General features: G+C 44.5%; 1 protein-coding gene across 2 annotated transcripts in view; it reads right to left on the reverse strand.

Annotated features, from left to right (window-relative positions):
- TMEM248 (transmembrane protein 248) overlaps positions 1 to 12,180 on the reverse strand; it is a 34,260-nt gene extending 22,080 nt beyond the window's left edge. Inside the window, exon 1 of one of the 2 annotated variants that reach the window (XM_034988728.1) lies at positions 11,932 to 12,180. The gene's annotated coding sequence lies outside the window, so the exon portion shown is untranslated. The remainder of the gene's footprint in view (positions 1 to 11,931) is intronic. The other variant, XM_034988727.1, reaches the window with a different exon arrangement.
- Between the last annotated feature and the right edge of the window lie 10,162 nt (positions 12,181 to 22,342).

Below are 22,342 nucleotides of genomic sequence, written 5' to 3' on the forward strand. Positions count from 1 at the left end.
AAAGACCTTCACACCTCAATAAAGAAGATCTACAGATGGCAAATAAGTATACAAAGAGATGCCCCACATCATAGATCATCAGGAAATACAAATTAAAACAACAATGAAATATCACTATACTTGCTAGAATGGCCAAAACCCAGAACACTGACAATACCAAATACTGACAAGGATGTGGAGCAACAGGAACTCTCATTCAATGCTGATAGGAATGCAAAATGGTACAGCCATTCTGGAAGACAGTTTGGTAGTTTCTTTTTTTTTCTTTTTTTCTTTTTTTTAAAGATTTTATTTATTTATTTGACAGAGAGAGACACAGCGAGAGAGGGAACACCAGCAGGGGGAGGGGGAGAAGGAGAAGCAGGCTCCCCGCAGAGCAGGGAGCCCGATGTGGGACTTGATCCCAGGACCCTGGGATCATGACCTGAGCCGAAGGCAGTCGCTTAACCGACTGAGCCACCCAGGCGCCCAGTTTGGTAGTTTCTTACAAAACTAAAACATACTCTTTTTTTTTTCCAATATTTTATTTATTTGTCAGAGAGAGAGCACAAGCAGGGGGAGCGGCAGGCAAAGGGAGAAGCAGGTTCCCTGCTAAGCAAGGAGCCCAATTCGGGGCTTGATCCCAAGGCCCAGGGATCAGGACCTGAGCTGAAGGCAGACACACTTCACCGACTGAGCCACCCAGGCATCCCAACTAAAACATACTCTTAACCATAAGATCCAGCAACCGCACTGTTCGGTATGTGCCCAAAGGAGTTTAAAACTTATGTTCACACAGGTAGGCTAAGGTGGTTCAGTCAGTTAAGGGCCCGACTCTTGATTTCGGCTAAGGTCATGATCTCAGGGTTGTGAGACTGAGCCCTGCCTCAGGCTCAATGCTGGGCATAGAGCCTACTTTGGATTCTCTCTCTCTCCCTCTCCCGCCCCTTAAAAACAAACAGAAATAAACTTATGTCCACACAAAAATCTGCACATGGATTTTTATAGAAGCATTATTCATAACTGCCACAATTTGGAAGCAACCCAGATACCTCTCAGTAGGTGAATGGATAAACTGTGGTATATCCAGACAATGGAATGTATTATTTGGCACTAAAAAGAAATGAGCTATCCAGCCATGAAAGGCAAGGGGGGAATTTAAATGCAGATTACTACATGAAAGAACCAATCTGAAAGGCCACATACTATATGATTCCAACTATATGACCTTCTAGAAAAGGTAAAACAATGGAGCCAGTAAAAAGATCAGAGGTTGCAGGGGGGAGGGAAGGAGTGATAAATAGGTGAAGCACAGAGGATCTGTAGGGCAATGAAAACACTCTGTATGATACTATCATGGTAGATACATGTCATCATAAATTTGTCCAAACCCCTAGAATATACACCACCAAAAATGAGCGCTAATGTAAACTATGGACTCTAAATACTAGCGATGTGTCAACCTAGGTTTGCCAATTATAATACATGTATCACTCTGGTGGGGGATGCTGACAATGGGGGAGGCTGGGCACGTGTGGGGACAGAGTGTTTTACAGGAAATCTCTGTACCTTCCTCTCATTTTTGCTATGACCCTAAAACTGCTTTTATAAACTTGAGTATTTTATTTTTTAAGATTTTATTTATTTATTTGACAGAGAGAGACACAGTGAGAGAGGGAACACAAGCAGGGGGAGCGGGAGAGGGAGAAGCAGGCTCTCTGCGGAGCAGGGAGCCCGATGTGGGACTCGACCCCAGGACCCTGGGACCATGACCTGAGCCGAAGGCAGACACTTAATGACTGAGCCACCCAGGTGCCCTAAACTTGAGTAGTTTAAAAAAATAAAAATCTAGAAATGACACTACTTAGGTTAAGAGTCGTAAGATTCAGAAACAAAAACATCAACAGTAAATTAGAGTTCTATAAGTTTAAAGTTATAAGCCTCTTCTATGTGTTTATAAAGAGTTTATTAAGAAAGAACAAAATCTGAATCATATATAAAAATAAACATCTGGAACTACAATTATGAAACATCTGGAAAAATAGAAAAATCTAGTAAGTTCACTTCTGGAGAAAACTGTCTATTAAAACCATGTCACACCAGAATGTAAACACTTATATAAGTATCAACATAAATACCTACAAATTAGCAAACAACATCAACATAGCTAATTTAATTAGACAAAGTTCCAGAGGAGGCCAACTGTATTCACTTAAAAGTGAAAGCTTTTTTCTTTTTTATTTTGTTTTCTTTAGAGAGAGAGCCCAAGAGCGAGAGCGGGAAAGGAGCAGAAAGGGAGAGAATCCCAAGCAGGTTCCATGCCCAGCATGGAGCCCTACATGCAGGGCTCGATCTCACAACCCTGAGATCATGATCTGAGCTGAAATCAAGAGTCAGACAGTTATCTGACTGAACCACTCAGGCGCCTGAAGCTTTTTTTATTTTTTAATAAAACAATTAAAAGTCCAAATACGGGGCGCCTGGGTGGCTCAGTTGTTAAGCATCTGCCTTCGGCTCAGGTCATGATCCCAGGGTCCTGGGATCGAGCCCCACATCAGGCTCCCTCTTCTGCGGGAAGCCTGCTTCTCCAAATATTTCACAAACTTTTTTTTTTTTTTTAAAGATTTTATTTATTTATTTGACAGAGAGAGAGATAGCGAGAGCACAAACACAAGCAGGGGGAGTGGGAGAGGGAGAAGCAGGCTTCCCGCCGAGCAGGGAGCCCGATGTGGGACTCGATCCCAGGACCCTGGTATCATGACCTGAGCCGAAGGCAGACGCTTAACGACTGAGCCACCCAGGCGCCCCAAATACTTCACAAACTTAAAGTTCCTTTCCTACAAGTGTTTTCAAATACAAAGTTAACAAAAGCTAAACAAATTTATTTCCTCTGCAAAAAATGACAACATTTCTGTAACCTTCACCACAGTAAATGTCACCTCTAATTAAAGAATAAGTTAAGCTCTGTACAGGGATACGAAAAGTAGATGAGAGAGAAAGCACACTCTCTGACCCCCTCCCCTAAATTCATCCCAACTTCAATGAGCGACTTGCACAAAGATAAAGCGAGAAACCACCAGGGCTGTGACGCTGCCTCCCGGCAAAGTCTAGGGATCTAAGGCACTCAGAACACAGGCAAAACGCAATTTTCACAAGCATGTGATTAAGGTCTTTTGACAAAGTACCTACAGCTCTGAAACGAGTTCAATGACCACACTAAACATCAGGTGGCAATTTAAGTAGGCAAAAGGCTGAGATTATCGCTGAGTTACCTCAAGCATCCCGCAAGTTAGGAGAAACACCAGTCACTTTAAAAGGGGAGGAAAAGGGCTGTTAAACTTGCTAGAGACCAACCTGGCCACACACATCAACAGCATTAAAACCCAGCACACTCTTATCTCTACAAACTTCACCTGAGAAAATACTCATTGCTGAAAACAAAGATTTAACTAACATAGTTATCTTAGGAGTGTTTAAAATGGTAAAAAATGAAAAACCAGATATCCAACAATAGTAGGGAAATGGTTATGGGATGATATATCCCCAGCAGAAACACTATAGTCATTAGACACACAGGATCTATAATAATATACACAGAACAAGGCTATTCAGGTTTTTTTAAGTATGAGAGTATATGTGCACATAAGCACCCATATGGGAAAAAAAAGACAAATAACAAATCCTCAAAATGGTTCTCTCTAGCTGCTGAGATTACATATATCTTCTTCTTTTTAAAATATTTCCAAATGAGGGGCACCTGGGTGGCTCAGTCGGTTAAGTGACCGACTCTTGGTTTCAGCTCAGGTCGTGATCTCTGGATCTTGAAATCGAGCCCCATGTCGGGCTCCCCGCTCAGCGGGGAATCTGCTGGATATTCTCTCTCCCTCTCCTCTTCCCGCCCACGCTCACGCATGCATGCACTCTCTCTCTTACATAAATAAATAAATCTTTTAAAAATTTTTCCATCATGAATATGTATTTCCTTTGTAATAATTTCTAATAATAAAATTTATAAATATAAATAATCCTCAATAGATCCTGCTGCTCTCGTGACCAAAATAGAACTTCATTAAATCTTTTTTTTTTTAAGATTTTTTTTTAAGATTTGACAGAGAGAGACACAGCAAGAGGGAACACAAGCAGGGGGAGCGGGAGAGGGAGAAGCAGGCTTCCCGCTGAGCAGGGAGCCCGATGTGGGGCTCGATCCCAGGACCCTGGGATCATGATCTGAGCCGAAGGTGGATGCTTAACGACTGAGCCACCCAGGTGCCCCGAAACTTCACTGAATCTTAATTCTGTTCACTTTCTTCCTGAATAAAGGTAGGGGTGCCTAGATGGCGCAGTCAGTTGAGAGTCCAACTCTTGGTCTCAGCTCAGGTCATGATCTCAGGGTCGTGGGATTGAGCCCCGTGTCAGGCTCCGTATTAGGTGTGGAGTCTGCTTGAGCGTCTCTCTCCCTTTCCCGCTACCCCTCCCGCTCATGCTTTCTCTTTCTCTAAACTAAATTCTTTAAAAAATGATGAAGGTGATAAATAGGATAAATAACAGAACTGTTTAAAACCAAACTAGAAAAAAAATAAATAGAAAACAGGATGGTCCTCCAATACATCCCAGTGCTAAAGAAAGGCAAAGCTTAACTTGCAGTGATTTGTGCTCAGAGGGATCTGTAAGAAACCAAAAATAAATGAAGAAAGAATATTTAGGTGAGGTTCCTCCAGACAACCCAGTACTGTGGGCTCCTGGGGCAGGTGGTGCATAGAGGTTCTCCAGACAAGTGTGGGCTCCTCCATTGGGGCAGAGATTGAGAGGCCAGTGGAGGGCACAGAGGGGAGGAGGTGACCATGAGCCAAAGAGGTACCCAGGATGGTAAGGTGTCTTGAAAGGCAGGAGAGAAGAGCTTCAAGAAGGAACAGGTATTGAGAGGTGAATAAGTATAAGGAGTAAGAAAAGAAAGGATCTGAGTCTCTCTGTGCTTTAAAAAGTACCTAGTTGATGGGGCGCCTGGGTGGCTCAGTCGTTAAGCGTCTGCCTTCAGCTCAGGTCATGGTCCCAGGGTCCTGGGATCGAGCCCCACATCGGGCTCCCTGCTCGGCGGGAAGCCTGCTTCTCCCTCTCCCTCTCCTCCTGCTGTGTTCCCTCTCTCACTGTGTCTCTCTCTGTCAAATAAATAAAATCTTAAAAAAATAAATAAATAAATAAAAAGTACCTAGTTGAAACTGGGCTTGCATAATCCTCCACCTGGCAAGATCACTGGTGACCTTTAAAACCACACTCTGGCAGAGGGAAATCAAATGGGAAGGAGAGAAGAACAAGGATGAGGAGACATGCTTCAAATGAAGGGGACCTGTGACAGGGTCAGAAGTGAGGAAATTGACAAGAGAAAGGAGCTACTCAAAGAAGGTGGCTGCCCAAGGGACCAGTGCCACTGAAATATGTAATTTTGTATCTTGATTTAGCATTTTATTAGAAAGAAAGGAAATTAACATTGATTATGCCAGATAACGAGCCCTTTCACAGGGTCTCCCTCTCTCCCAAGTATACCACAGAGCTATGTGCTCAAGTTTAAAACTATAATCTAAAACTAGAACTTAAGTTCTGCTAAACGACAACCTGTGACCCGACCAAAAAGTTCACTCTACGTGAACAACAAAACCACCGTTCATCTTAAACCAGATTTTTGGCCTAAAGCTAAATGGGAAATTCCTTAAACCTCTTCTATAAAGTCGCGTCCTTTTCAAAGTTTGGAAGAGACTAGGAGTTGGCGGGGGCGGGGGGGGGGGATGCCACAGGGAAGATGAGAGGGGAGGCTTGGAGAGCCTGTTCTGTATGCCTACCCCAGGAAATACCTTGCTCCTGTGCTAAGAGAACAGCAGGAACTCACCTGGATGTGGGAGATGGGCCCGCTTTGAATGTAAAAATTAAAGTAGCATTCCTCCAATATCCTGAGCCTAATAAAGAGCATTCATGGATGTGATACCAGATCATCCAACACTTAGCAGAGAGGAGGGCACTTGCTGGCATCACAGAAACCCTGGGCGATCTCAAGCACCCAGCTACCACCCTTCCTCCCCTACCAAGAAGCAGCGAGTGTAGACAGAACAGACCCTCAAGAGAGGCAAGTAAGTAGTGATGAAGACAAAGGAACACTTCCAGGCGTCCAATGAGGTCTCAGATGCTAAAGCCAAAGTCGGAATTGCAGTCCGCACGCACCTCCCTGCAGAATGTGACACACTGGGGCACAACGTCTTACACGGCCAGGGAGTTCCTTCTGCTCAGATCTGGCCACCCTGTCCTCCTCACGGCGGACACACCATTCACAGCTTCCCATCAATTTTCCACACCTATCTCCCACCCCAGATCCAAACATCCACCTACGGGAGCTCTCTACTTAGCTGGCCCACAGGTTACCTTGAGCCAACCAGGCCAAAACTTCTACAAATCAGCTCCTCCTCATAATGACAGACGCAGCCATCCACCCAGTGACCACTGTCAGCCGTTCCGGGGTCTCTCCCCCGCTTACAGTCACCAGTCTAGCAGCTTGCGCCTTGTAAATGTCGCTCACAAGCAGCCGTTGCTCTGCCTCCTTCGGCCAAACTGAAAGCTGAATGTATCCTGCCCGTGTTGCCCCGCTTCCGATGCTTCCGCAGCCCCTACGGCAGGCCCGGCCTCACACAGAGCAGACGCTGAACAAGAACATCCTACACGACCGCCCACTGTTTACGTGAGAGGCACACTGTTCTAGGAGTTTTGCACATATTGTACATGATCCTCACCACATCTGTATTTACAGATGAGGGAATTAAGGCCTGAGTAAGTTAGCTACCTTAGCCAAGGCCATACAGTAGTAAATGAACCAGGATTCAAATCCAGTCAGCCTCCAGAGCCAGCGCATTAACCATTAGGCACATTACTGCCTCCCAGTAAATGTTATGGATTTGGATAGAGTCAACCCTAGTCAACCCCCAACAAATGAGATAAAAACCGAAGAGTATCCATACAACTCTGTGGTTAAGACATCAGCAGTGATACAAGCGAAAGCCCTTTCACTATGGTGATGTGAGGAAGGAAGAAACAACCAGACTACAAAGTGCTAAGGAGAGAGTATCATTTTTAACAGCGACTACTTAAAACATGCCCTGTGCCAGGCACCATGCCAAGTGCTTTACCTACATGGTACTTTTTAATGCTCACAACAATGCTAGGTGGATACTACTATCCTGATTTTACAGAAGAGGAAACTAAGTCAAAAGAGGTTAAGTAATTTGTGCAAGGTAGTAAGTGGCAGAGATCGACTCTGACTTAATTCATCTGACCTCAAAAGCTGTGTCATCAATCACAATACCAGGCTGATAAGTAGGTGTCAAGTCCAATGCCAAGTTGAAAAGAAACAAACAAAATTTTCCTATGCCACGGATACATAAAGTGTTTTTAGTCATGGACTTCAATCAAAGCACAAGATCGATTTTTCTGAAGTTTAAAATGGTTAACTTATTTTCCATCTCTATAAGCAAGGCAATTCGTATCTCAAAACTCTCATCAATTAGAGTATAAAGCAAAGATGAGTAGAATCTTCTGTCAATGGCTTCTTGTTTCTCAAGCTAATATAATTCATAGTGTAGAAAAAACTTTCACATTAACTCACAAGTTTAAATGATCAAGACAAATTACAATAGAAAGCATAAGTTTTAGTTACTAAGCGTGCATTTTAGGCAACACCAGTACTCAAAGACAAAAAGGAAAGGAACAACATGAGCTGACATAATTACATGTTTGTAACCAGACTTATTTTCAAAATTCGGACTCAGGCTGTACTTCCACTCACTTATAATTAATGAGTGGTTGGCTCCATTTTCAAAGTCATAATATAAAAATCATGGTAAACTCCAACATGCCCCTCTCCCTTTTTAAAAAAATTAATTCACCATAGTTCCAAAGTGGAAAATAATTTATCTTTTTTCTTTAATTTTTTTAAACTGCTGACCATCTTAAAAACCAAATTAAAAGTATCCCCATATTAAAGTTTAATGACTTGGGAGTTTAATTAACAGATATTAAAAAAATAAATCATGAGTGATGACAAGATTAAATCAACACTAAACATGCAATATGAAATTATAACATCCAAATTCAGTATAATGACTGGAAGATGTTGTGAAAACAGCACTTTTAACCAAACAGCATAAAAGTCCAACTGGCAAATGACCCTACTTTGCAGACTCTCATCGCCAAAGGTTGCTATATAGTCCCCAGGACTACACTTAGGTCTGTAATTATACACAAACTACAGACCTCTTGTCAAATTTATTCAATTTGTACCAGGGAAAGGTAATTTAAAGATCTCCATATTTATCAAAATAAATCCAACATGGAAAATCAATTTGTTAAAAACTCTCTTTCCTCCATTTCGTTTTTTTATCACTATGATACTGTGCTCATTTTATTTTTTTAAGTTTTTTATTTAAATTCCAGTTAGTTAACATATAATATTAGTTTCAGGTGTACAATTTAGTGATTCAACACTTACATCCCCCGGTGCTCATCACAAACAGTGCCCTCCTTAATCCCCATCACCTATTCCACCCATCCTCTCACCCACCTCCCCTCTGGTAACCATCAGTTTGTTCACCATAATTAAGAGTCTGTTGCTTGGTTTGCCTCTCTTTTTTCCCTATGATCATCTGTTTTGTTTCTTAAGTTCCACATATCCTTTTTTTTTTTTTTCATTTTAATTGGAATGTCATAGTAAGTTACTTTTTAAAAAACCCTCTTACATGACAACAGAATTCTGCAGCATGTTATTGACAAAAAACATCATGCAGATTGTCCATCCCTGGACTAATGTCATGCTGTGGCCCCCGTTAAAACCACTCTTTTTCAGGGCGCCTGGGTGGCTCAGATGGTTGGGCGTCTGCCTTCAGCTCAGGTCGTGATCTCAGGGTCCTGGGATCCAGTCCCGCATCGGGCTCCCTGCTCCTTGGGAGCCTGCTTCTCGCTCTGCCTCTCTCTCTCTGTCTCTCATGAATAAATAAATAAAATCTTTAAAAAAAAAAACAAAACACCACTCTTTTTCAGATGCTTATCTATAACGAGGAGACAGAGCAGTGGGTAGAGATGGAAGAAGAATCTAAAAGAAGCATTAAAAAGTTAAGAGGGTGCAGTCCTGAGCATGTTTAAAGACAAGGATAAGCCAGTGAGGTCCTGAGACTAGTCATAATGTTGCGAAGCAATTACATGGCATCCTACTTGAATGGCTTCAAAGGTTCCTGACAATACTGGGTAAGAGGAATAAACCACATGTCTGTGAAGTGAACTAGATGTCAGTAAACACACTCAGGAACTGGCTAAAGAGCTTGCCATCCATCACTTGGCTGTTGCCAGAGTGGCAGAGACCATACTAGAGCTGTGTTCTTGCAAACTAAACACAGGCACGGAAACAACTTGCAGACACCAAATTTAATTTCCTGATTGTTAATACCAGACATAAATCACAATCAGCATCTTTTTCATTGTCCTTAAAATAAGTTAAGCACTGCTTTGTGTCACTGGCTGCATAACAGAACAAAAGAAACCCACCAAATGAAAACAATTCTTTAGAACCCAGAAATCTACCAGAAGCCAGACTGGGTAGTCTGTGTTGTTTTTTTTTTTGTCTTACCTTAGAAAAGCATTTAACCGGAGCACTTGGGTGGCTCAGTCAGTTAAGCGGCCGACTTTCTTTTTTTTTTTTTTAAGATTTATTTATTTGACAGTGAGACACACAGCGAGAGAGGGAACACAAGCAGGGGGAGTGGCAGGCAGAGGGAGAAGCAGGCTTTCCACCAAGCAGGGAGTCCGATGCGGGGCTCGATCCCAGGACTCTGGGATCATGACCTGAGCCGAAAGCAGACGCTTAACAACTGAGCCACCCAGGCGCCCCAAGCATCTGACTCTTGATTTAAGCTCGGGTCATGATCTCAGGGTCCTGGGATGGAGCCCTGAGTTGAGCTCCATGCTCAGCCGGGAGTATGCGTGAGGATTCTCTCCCTCTCCCCCTCTCCTCACTCTCTCTCCCTCCCTCCCAAATAAATAAATCCTAAAAAAAAAACAATAAGAATAAGAATAAGAAAAGCATGGGGCGCCTGGGTGGCTCAGTCGTTAAGCGTCTGCCTTGGCTCAGGTCATGATCCCAGGGTCCTGGGATCGAGCCCCGCATCGGGCTCCCTGCTCGGCGGGAAGCCTGCTTCTCCCTCCCCCAGTCCCCCTGCTTGTGTTCCCTCTCTTGCTGTGTCTCTCTCTGTCAAATAAATAAATAAAATCTTTAAAAAAAAAAAAAAAAAGAATAAGAAAAGCATTTAACCCTTAACCGACTTCCCCTGCCAATGATTCTAGGCTCCCACTGTCCAGCCACCTTCCTTTATGAAGCTTAACGGTAACAAAACCCCTGATAGTTGTTATCTCCATATGGCAATTGCGTCCTGCCACTTTTTTTTTTAAAGATTTTATTTATTTATTTGAGAGAGAGAGAGAGAAAGCACGAGTAGGGGGAGGGGCAGGGGGAGAAGCAGGCTCCCGGCCAAGCAGGGAGCCCGATGTGGGACTCGACCCCAGAACCCCGGGATCATGACCCGAGCGGAAGGCAGACGCCCAACCGACTGAGCCACCCAGGCACCCCGCGTCCTGCCACTTTTTAGAGCCTATTGCTTTCTCTAAGTATGTTCCCTGAGGGCAGAAACAATTTGCACCAAGGTCTTGCCTCTCTTCCCTGCAGCAGCTGCAGCTACAGCCCAGATAGAGGTGAGCTCAATCAGCATTTGGGGATCTCAGTACCCAGACGTGGGTGGCAGCCCCGCTTCCAGTCCACCTCAATTAGGCCACAGAAATTCTTCCCACACCTTTACTAGGAAGTCAACACAATGCCTCCTTATCCTAGGAAAAAAACATGCTTGGAGTCATGAAGTACATCTCAGCTGCACAACAGGTCAATTTCCTTTTCTTAAATGGGGAAGCTGGAAAGTGTTCTTACCCTTCAAGCAATTTCATATACAGACAGCACACAAATGCTCAGACCCCAAGCTGACCAGAGAGCTTCAGGGACAAAACAATTTATTAAACAGTCGTCATCAAATTAATCAAATTCCAGCACTGGAATTTTTCCTCCCACTACCTCCCACAGCGGCTCACCTTGGAGGCAGGAAAGCAGTTCAGGAGGAGCCGCAATCTTTCCTGCGTTAAAGCAGGCTGCAAAGAAGCTCCCCATTCATCACCGAGGGCTGTAATCCGCTAGTTGACAACTAAACTACAGGCAACGGATTCTTCAACGAAGGCCCCCTCACCAGCTGTCCCCCGGTTACGCTGTTCACACAATTCAAAACAGCACAACAGGCTTGGTTTTATTCCTAACGGTGCTTATCAAGAGAAACAAAACTATGTGCCTCTAAATTACCCCGAAGCCACTCCTTAATTTACGAAAATATGAGTGAAGATAATAATCCGCCCCATCTCTCCGTATTTACCAAGCTTGAAACATGAAATGCCACTATTCAAAGTTTGTGCACATACGCGAATCTCTCCCTCCCATCTTCTTTCTGAAATGTGTATACTTCGCAAATGGAGAAGTAAGGCAAACACGACCCAAAGTCAAAAAATGGCAAACTACCAAAATGTTCCCCGTGCCAAATCCAAATTATCCAACCTCAGGTCCATACGTGGTAAGTCCTGCCATGTCGGGGGCGGCAGGGCACCCGTGCTCCGGGTATGCAGGTGGACCAACCCCGGTGGCGGGTGACCAGGCCCAGGCCGGCGGAGCAGGCCAGACCTGGGCTAATGCGAAGCGACCCCCACCGGCAACTGGGGCGGGGGCTGCAGCCCCGAGAGGCGGCGAAGATACCCGGCCAGCAGGACCGCTCCCAACCAGCGCGTCCCCCTCCCGGCCCCGCGCTCAGCCCCGACCCCAGCCCGCCGGCCCCGGCTCACCCCGCCCCGGTGGGCAGCGGCGCGCCCCGGGCCCAGCCGGGCCAGCTGGTCGGCAGACGCCCGCGGCCGCTCAGAGCTCACTCGCGGCGGCGCGCGGCGGGCCCGGGGCCGCTCGGCACCATCTCCCCGCCGCGCCGGGGCCGGCGTCGGGCTCCGCGGGGCCCAGGCGAGGACCAAAGGCCAGTCCGGCTCACGCCGTGGCGACACAGACTCGTCTCCGGGTCCGGCAGCCGTGGTTTCCGGGTAGAAAAAACGCCACCGCCAACGCTGCCGTGACCTCCGACACCTGGCGCCCGACGGCGGCGCGGCCGGGACAAGATTCCTTAGTCGCGGGCGGCAGAGACCACGCCCCCTGGTTGGGTCCCGTGAGGAGGGGCTTGCGTGTGAGTACGAGGGCTGTGTGCGTCCAGACGTGGCGTGCGTGCCGTGCTTGCCGGTGTCTGTGTGAACGTAGTGTCGTAAGAGTGGCGTTGTGGAAAGCGTGCGTGCGGGGTGCGCGTGTGCGGACCTGTGTGTCGCTGTGCGTTCTGTGAAGGCCGCGTGTTGTGCGCGTCGGTGGATCCGTGCGCGTGTTTGGTATGGTGTGTGATGGTTCTAAGTATAGGATGTGTGCATACATAGGTGTGTATGCTGTGTGTCTGCGCTCGGGGATTAATCACTGCCCATGAAAGTATAATTTAATGCGGTGACTTTGTAAAGTAATTTGGCATTATCCAGTAAACTGGAAGATGTACCTCCTTTCGGGAGAATCTGTTACCCTGGAGAAACAATGGCACATCTGCACACGACATAATAAAGAATGTTTATGGGCGCCTGGGTGGCTCAGTCGGTTAAGCGACTGCCTTCGGCTCAGGTCAGGATCCTGGAGTCCCGGGATCGAGTCCCGCATCGGGCTCCCTGCTCGGCGGGGAGTCTGCTTCTCCCTCTGACCCTCCTCCCTCTCGTGCTCTCTGTCTCTCATTCTCTCTCTCGCAAATAAATAAAATCTTAAAAAAAAAAAAAAATGTTTATAGCACCACTGTTTGTAGTCACTAAGAACTGAGGGAAAAAAAACCAAATGCCCATACGGTCAAATGTAAAAAAAGACTTCAGTATACTCATACATAATCAATTTCAACAATGAAAATTGTTGAAAAGAGCTGACAACAGCCAGGTTCACCCTAAGGCTACAATATGCTGGGGGAGCAAGCTACAAAATGATACATTGCAGCATAATTCCATTATGTAAAACCCCCCAAACATAATCTAATCAGCATATTGTTTAGAGATGCATGCATAACTGGTAGCACTCAAAAAAAAAAAAAAAAGGGCGCCTGGGTGGCTCAGATGGTTAAGCGTCTGCCTTCGGCTCAGGTCATGATCCCGGAGTCCTGGGATCGAGTCCCACATCAGGCTCCCTGCTCCGCGGGGCGCCTGCTTCTCCCTCTGCCTCTCTCTCTCTGTCTCTCATGAATAAATAAATAAAAATCTTTAAAAAAAAAAAAAACCCATGAGAAAAAGATGCGCAAACCTCATGTTCCGTGTTAAGAGACTAGAATGGGGAAGGAGCTCCACAGGGTACTTGAAAGGTACTTTGAGCAAGTCCCAAGCACTCTGAACCTCATGCTCTTCATTTCTGAAATGGGGATGATAATACCAGCTTAGTCAAGTTGGTAAAAATCCTCCGCTCTGTAAACTGTAAAGCACTGCACTATCCAGAGAGAAGTTAGGTGCTGTGAGAGCTAACTGTGGTAGGACCTGAGCTGTTTGTCAAAGTTCCTGCAGGGTACTGATCCCTGGTCAAGGTATGATGCACACTGATTTAACAGTATTGTTTTGTAACCCATGGGTTCAAGGAGCTTCAGAATAGTTTATGTCAGCTTCTCAGCATTATTCGTTGATAAAAGCCAAAGGGTTCTGCAGTTGGGGCTAGTTACATAGCAGGAATATGCCTGTGTGACTAGCAAAATATTAAAAAAAAGAAACTAGCAGAGACTCTCTTTTGGGCTCTAAAGTGTTCCGTGCACATGTCGCTGGTTCCTGCCCCAGGAGTGAAAGTGAGTTCTGTCTTGGCTCAGACAGAAGTAGGGTAACGGACCTCTGTGCTTGGCATTTCCAGCAGGCCTCTTGCTATGAGACAGCCTTTGGCTGTGACGCATTATCTGTTACTTAAAGATTACTGCTATATTTAAAATGAATGTTATTAAATTTGTAGACTGAGGAAAAAGAACAAAAAAGATATTACTTCTATATTGTTTTTTTTTTTTTCCTGTAATAAACTAGACTTGTTAGTATTTGTCACTTAGCATCCTGGGAATCTTCTTTAGCAACTAAAGCCTGTTAAACCATCTCAGAAGCTGGTGTCAGATATAGGATTTACTGAAAACAACAACAACAACAAAAAACCCTAACTCATTCTTAACTCAAAATATGGCTAGGGCATTACTAGAAAGAAAAAGGGTGATTCTGATAAAGAGGATCAACATGAACAAGTTACTGTTGGTTTGAAGTAGCTCAGGCTTTGAAATTAGACACTAGCAGTAAAACATTTCAGTGAAATCTGGAAATGAAAGAATCTGAACCTCAGGAGCCAGAAAAATGGACCAGAAGGGAACTGCAAACTGCTGTCAGGTCAGCTAAAAATTCAGTTCTGTGGTTGCTGCTTTGAGCATCAGCAAAATGAAAGTAAGTTTGGAATCTCCTTGGGGTGAGCTCTGCCCCTTGGAGCTGACACTGTAATATCTGATGAATCAGCTAATTCTGTGAGATGTATGACAACAAAGAAGGTAATTCAAGTGAGGTAAGATGACGCGGGCAAGAAACCATAGAAATAAGGGATTAGGGCACCTGGGTGGCTCAGTTGGTTAAGCGACTGCCTTGGGCTCAGGTCATGATCCTGGAGTCCCTGGATCGAGTCCCGCATTAGGCTCCCTGCTCGGCAGGGAGTCTGCTTCTCCCTCTGACCCTCCTCCCTCTCATGCTCTCTGTCTCTCATTCTCTCTCTCGCAAATAAATAAAATCTTAAAAAAAAAAAAAATTAGAAATAAGGGATTATTCAGTGAAGGAGCTGAAGCATTTTCTTCTAGATCATTACAGACATCATTCTAATAAACCTTTGTTAAAAGGACTCCTGAGAATTTTAGGACGAGGGCTTTGAACACTTCTGACTAAAGGGGAATATTTGGGCCCACCAAATATCGGCTAATACCTTTGTGGGGATGGTTCAAGGGGAAGCCCCTAGACTTCTAGAATGGATTAAGAGAAGGGCAATATCAGTGCCCCTCCCTTGTCAACACCTGCTGAAGCCTCAAAAACACTGCAGGTGTAGGCAGTACTGAGCTCCCCGCATAACAACAGAATCAAGCTTCCCAATGGGATGTCCCTCACCCAGGCTACGACCGACACTGTGGTCCAAGGAGTCCCACCAGCGCTGGCACCATATATGACTTTGCTATTGAGACCACAGGAGGGTGTAAAAGAGGCAAAATCCTTTACCCCAACTACCACACAGAGGATTTCAAAATTTTTTAAAAAATCAGTAGCACAGCCACTTTGGAAAACAGCCTAGCAGTTCCTCACTGACATTTATCAACAGCATTATAATAGCCAAAAAAAAAAAAAGTGGAAACAGCCCACATGTTCATCAACTGAGGAATGGGCAAGCAAAATGTGGGACATCCATACAATGGAACATTATTCACCCATGAAGGGGAATGAGGTACTGATACTTGCTCCAACATGGATAAAACTTGAAAGCATTATGATAAATGAAGGAAGTCAGTCACAAAAGGCCACATATTATGATTCCATTGGTATGAAATGTCCAGAATAGGCAAATCCATAGAGACAGAAAGTGCATTAGTGGTTGGCGAAGGTGGGAGGTGGTAACTAAAGGGGGACAGGGTTTTTGGGGGGCCAATAAAAACATTTGAAAATTGACTGTGCTGATGGTTGCACAACTCTGTGAATACACTAAAAACCATTGAATTGTACCCTTTAATTGGGTGATTTATGTATATGAAATATATCTCAATAAAGCTGTTTTCAAAAAGGTTAAAACCTGGGCGCCTGGGTGGCTCAGTTGGTTAAGCGACTGCCTTCGGCTCAGGTCATGATCCTGGAGCCCCGGGATCGAGTCCCGCATTGGGCTCCCTGCTGAGCAGGGAGTCTGCTTCTCCCTCTGACCCTCCCCCCTCTCATGCTCTCTCTCTCTCATTCTCTCTCTCAAATAAATAAATAAAATCTTTAAAAAAAAAAAAGGTTAAAACTTTACAAAAGAAAGAAGATCAAACCAAGAAAGGGATCAACAATTCAGGCTCTAATCATGTAGAAATCTTTAGACAGTTAATTTTAAAAGTCATGAAAAAGGAGGAAATTGACAGAGTGCCACCAAAACCTTGATGGAATTTTATGGAAATCTGGGGATCCCACAACTAAGTCTCCTCAATGTCCCTAGGATGGAAAATCCCAAGGCTTAGGGAAAGACTAAGGTTCCAGTGAGCCTATAACATTAGATTCCAAAATACCCACTTTTTTTTTAAAGTTTTATTTATTTATTTGACAGAGAGAGATACAGCGAGAGAGGGAACACAAGCAGGGGGAGTGGGAGAGGGAGAAGCAGGCTACCCGCTGAGCAGGGAGCCCAATGCGGAGCTTGATCCCAGGACCCGGGGATCATGATCTGAGCCGAAGGCAGACACTTCCCGACTGAGCCACCAAGGTGCCCCAAAATACCCACTTTTAATAAAAAGGTGGTAGTCCTTTTTCCCATACTTGCAAATTTTCTTTAAGATTGATATTATTTCAATTTTAAATTTAAATTCAAATTTTAAATTTAAGGACATTCCTTATTTAAAAAAAAAAAATCAAGGCCATAATGGAGGAAGAAGACTGACACAAAGGCTGAGGTCTCTTGACCCAACTCCCAGGGTGGTTCTTAAGGCCAACATGCGGTGGAATGGCCAAGGGTGGAGAGGTAACTCTTGTAGGTCTCCTGGGTACGGGAGCACATTTGCAGTATTGCCTAGGCCTGCTAACAAGCCCTTAGGGGCAACAGAATTAACTCAGGGGGCCATGGGGATGCTGCTGTGAAAGGGACCAAAATTAAAATCTGGTCAACAGTTGGAATATGTTGGGGCGCCTGGGTGGCTCAGTTGGTTAAGCGTCTGCCTTTGGCTCAGGGCACGATCTCAGGGTCCTGGGACCGGTCCCCACATTGGGCTCCCTGCTGTGGGGAGTCTGCTTCTCCTTCTCCCTCTGCCCTCCCTCTCTGCCTCTGCTCCTCCCACTCTGCTTCTGCCCCTCCCCTTCCCCCTGCTCGTGCTCGCTCGCTCTCTCACTGAAATAAATAAAATTTATTTTTAGGGGCGCCTGGGTGACTCAGTCATTAAGCATCTGCCTTTGGCTCAGGTCATGATCCCAGGGTTCTAGGATCGAGCCCCGCATCGGGCTCCCTGCTCGGCGGGAAGCCTGCTTCTCCCTCTCCCACTCCCCCTGCTTGTGTTCCCTCTCTCGCTGTGTCTCTCTCTATCAAATTAAAAAAAAAAAAGAAAGAAAAAATCTATTTTTAAAAAAATTGGAATATGTGATTTGTGTTTTGGTTTGTTTGGAATATGTGATTTGTAAATGTATGCTGTGGTGGTGTCTCCCTTACCTGCCATGTTTTTGTGGTGGAGTCAGGGCAGAAGGGAGGGGCCAGAGCAGAGGACCTACCCAGGGGTCTTACTTACTGTACCCTTTCCTCCCTCAATACTGGACCTGGTCGTGTCTGCACTGGAACTTCAGTGAAGGGCTCCAGAGGCTGGAAATATTCCACAACAAGATATCATGTCCATAGATTTGGACCTAATTGCAGGATTTCAAAGAGATTGACAGGACTGACTGTCCCTTCCCCACACCCCGCCGCGGTGGAGCTGACTGCTGAGATGTTTTGCAGCCTGGTGGATGAGATAGTTGCACTTCCCTGCACTGATCCAATCAGACCCTCAAGATGAACTGAAGCGGAGGCTCTTCCCCATCGCCTGTTGCTACCAGCAGGACTACGTGCATAGTGGGGAACCACAGGACCTTCCTTCAGAAAGGACTGGATTCAGATTAATGATATATGGAAGATGAGATTGCTCCCTGAGGGGAAAGGGAGTGAATAGCTTGTTAAAAGGGAAAATCTCACCAAATTTCCATGCCTTGTGAGAAACTTAGAGGAAGAGAATAAATATGGTCTCTTAGCTTTGACTCAGATGGTCCTTGGAGCAAAGAACTCTGTTTGCCAAAAATTCCTCTTCTTTGAAGAGCCAACAAGTGATCTGAGCACTATGAAGAACAGCTTGGCAGATCCTCAGAAAGTTAAACGTAGAATCACCATGTGACCCATCAATTCTAATCCTAGGTATACATACCACAAAGAATTAAAAGCAGGAACTAAAACATACTTACATATCGACGTTCATCATACCATTGTTTGCAGTAGTCAGAATGTGGAAACAACCCAAATGTCCAGAAACAGATGAATAGGCCAACAAATTGGCATATACATACAAAGGAATATCATCTTTAAAAGGAATGGAATTCTGATACATGCTACAACATGGATGAACCTTGAAAACATGATAAATGAAATAAGCCAGATACAAGGAACAAATATTGTGATTTAACTTTCATGAAGCAGCTAGAATAAGCAAATTCATTAAAACAGAAAGTAGAATAGAAGTTACCGGGGATGCAGGGAAGAGGGAATGGGGAGTTGTTTAATGCTACAGAATTTCTATTTGGGATGATGAGCAACTTCCGGAAATGGATAGTTTTGTTTGATTGTTGCATGAACTGTGAATGTACTTAATACCACCGAACTGTACACATAAAAATGGTCAATTTAAGTTGTAAATATTTCATCACATTAAAAAAAAAATAAGTGAGCTGACAATATCCAACCTAATGACCTTCTGGGCATGGTCTATGTCCTCACAACCGGTGAACAGTTGTGAGGTCTGTGTGACCACAAGGAAGAATATGTGGCTGTCTTTCCCTTGGCATTTCACATTTGGTCATGAAATAATAGAGACAAGGCCTCTGACCTATACTCCTATGAGAAATAAGATATGGTACATGAGAAAAGGTAGATTTTCTTGGAAGGGACAAAATAATAAAAAATAGATTAATTACGGGTTAGTCAACAGAAGTATGCCATAAAGTACAGATAGTCATTGAGCAGGGAGGAAAAGAATTATCAAGTACAAAATGTTTGTGCTGGTAGTATTATTAGATGGATCAGCTCTCTAAATGAGTAACAACCCCCCCCCCCCAAATTACTGCAAACATTTGGAATCTGTGTGCACACTCGAATTCTCTGTATGAACAGAGTGCCTGTTCCAGAGTGTTCTGTGCACATGTAGGTTGTTCCTGAACCGAGAGAGGGGTAATAGGACCTTGCACCTGGCTTTTCCAGATCCTCGGAATAAGATGGCCTTTCGTTGTGATACATTTCCTTATTCTAATGCTGTCGCCACCTTTGTGCCCTTTCCATGAATAAACTGTAGATTTGTGAGCATCGCCAGGTTGAGTCCTGTCACTTTGGGTCTTGAGCAAGTCAAACCCACTTGACTACCGCCATCTGGGCGGTTTGGCTTCATTAACAATCATTGGGCTCCTGATGGGACAAGGACACATCCATTGCCTCTTTGGGATTCCTGCCAAAATGCTAAAACCCTAATGTAATCCTCAGGAAATGAGCAAACAAATCCAGGATGAGGGACATTCTGTAAAATATCTAGTCCATGCTCTTCAAATGCATCCATCTCATGAAAACAGGAAACAATCCTTCCATGATGTATATCAAGTCATCATGATGTACACTCTAAATATCTTACAGTTTTGGGTGCCTGGGTGGCTCAGTTGGTTAAGCGACTGCCTTCAGCTCAGGTCATGATCCTGGAGTCCCTGGATCGGGTCCCGCATCGGGCTCCCTGCTCAGCAGGGAGTGTGCTTCTCCCTCTGACCCTCCCCCCTCTCATGCTCTCTCTCAGTCTCATTCTTTCTCTCTCAAATAAATAAATAAAATCTTAAAAAATAAATAAATAAATAAATATCTTACAGTTTTATTTGTCAATTATATCTTAATAAGCTGAGGGAAAAAAAGAAATAAGGCTGGGCAACTGTTCTAGATTAAAGACCACTAAAGACACATGACCACTAAAAGCAAGGATTAATCCTGCACAGGAACCATGCACATGTGAAGCACATAAATTTTATGTTGTGTTGTTACCACAATAAAAAGTAAAAGACATAAAAAGAGTGGGGGCCCTGGGTTGGAAAATTTGGATATGGTCTGCTTATTGCATCAATGTTAAATTCCTGTGGTTACATGAAAGACTGTCCTTGGGGCGCCTGGGTGGCTCAGTCGTTAAGCATCTGCCTTCGCTCAGGTCATGATCCCAGGGTCCTGGGATCGAGCCCCACATCGGGCTCCCCGCTCAGCGAGAAGCCTGCTTTTCCCTCTCCCACTCCCCCTGCTGTGTTCCCTCTCTCGCTGTGTCTCTCTCTGTCAAATAAATAAATAAATAATAAAATCTTTAAAAAAAAAAAGAAAGACTGTCCTTATTCTTAGGAGATACATACTAATGTAATATATATATATTTAGATCTATACAAAATAGAAGGATTGAGTTATCTGCACCTAAGAGAGAGAAAGGAAGCGAATGTGACAAAATGTTAAGTGTTGAATCAAGGAGAAGGGCATATAAATATTCATTATAGTATCCTTGTGATATTTCTGTAGATTTGACATTTCTCAAAATAAAAATTTAGAAGAAAAAATAATAATCACTGTAATACATTAGGCCAGAAGTCAGCAAACTTTTCTGCAAAAAAAAAAAAAAATATTTTAAGCTTTACAGACCATATGGTCTCTGTTGCAACTATTCATCTCTGCCATGTACTGTGAAAGCCACAGAATGAATGGGAGTGGCTGTATTCTAATAAAACCTTATTTACAAAAGCAGGTGGTGGGTCCGATTTGGCTGCAGGCCATATTTTCTGACTTTCTGCTTTAGGCTGTGGCCACCTCAGGGCAATTCTGTTGCATCTTACGGTCCACTAGAAATTCATGGCTGTGGGCGCCTGGGTGGCTCAGTCGGTTAAGCGACTGCCTTCGGCTCAGGTCATGATCCCGGAGTCCCAGGATCGAGTCCCGCATCGGGCTCCCTGCTCAGCGGGGGGTCTGCTTCTCCCTCTGCCCTCTTCCCTCTCGTGCTCTCTGTCTCTCATTCTCTCTCTCAAATAAATAAAATCTTTAAAGAAAAAAAAAAAAGAAAGAAAAGAAATTCATGGCTGCTCAGGAATTGACACATTGTTAAAGCGTGAATACAACATTGTAGCTTGAAAGGCTGTTGCCCTAATCTCCCAGTAACTGACGACCTAACAGCCACACCCCACTTGAAGCATCCTGTCCTCTTTTTCACACTGTCCCTAATGAGAACTTCTCAAATTGCATCTTCCCAGCATCCAAGGGCTAAAGCTCCAGTGCCTACCGTTTTCTCCTTTCTCAGTTCTCTGAGATCTTGGGAAGAGTTAGCATATAAATTGGTGGTTAGAAAGGGGGGACTCTGTGGCAGAGTGTAGAATGGCGCAGCCACTATGGAAAACTGTATGGCAGTTCCTCAAAATATTAAACGTAGAACTACCATATGATCCAGCACTTTTGGGTGTATTATCCAAAAGAACTAGAAGTTCGGATCTTTTTTTTTTTTAAAGATTTTATTTATTTATTTGAGAGAGAGAGAATGAGAGACAGAGAGAGAATGAGAGACAGAGACAGAGAGAGGGAAGAGGGTCAGAGGGAGAAGCAGACTCCCCGCCGAGCAGGGAGCCCGATGTGGGACTCGATCCCGGGACTCCAGGATCATGACCTGAGCCGAAGGCAGTCGCTTAACCAACTGAGCCACCCAGGCGCCCCTAGAAGTTCGGATCTTGAGGTATCTGCACTCCCGTGTTCATTGTAGCACTATTCACAATCGCTAAGACATAGGAATAATCTAAATGGCCATCAACAGATGAATGGATAAAGAAAATGTGTAGGGGCACCCGGGTGGCACCCTCGGTTAAGCATCTGACTCTTGGTTTTGGCTCAGGTCACGATCTCAGAGTCCTGAGATCGAGCCCCGTGTTGGGCTCCACACCGGGCTTGGAGCCTGCTTGAGATTCTTGCTTCCTCTCCCTCTGCCCCTACCCTACCTTACTCTAAATAAATAAATCTGAAAGAAGAAAGAAAAAGAAAGAAAGAAGAAAGAAAGAAAGAAAGAAGAAAGAAAGAAAGAAAGAAAGAAAGAAAGAAAGAAAGAAAGAAGAAAGAAAGAAAGAAAGAAAGAAAGAAAGAAAGAGAAAGAAAGAAAGAAAAGGAAGGAAGGAAGGAAGGAAGGAAGGAAGGAAGGAAGGAAGGAAG

Source organism: Mirounga leonina, unplaced genomic scaffold (assembly GCF_011800145.1).
Source record: "Mirounga leonina isolate KUSES-001 unplaced genomic scaffold, KU_Mleo_1.0 Mir_454, whole genome shotgun sequence".
Lineage (NCBI taxonomy): Eukaryota > Metazoa > Chordata > Mammalia > Carnivora > Phocidae > Mirounga > Mirounga leonina.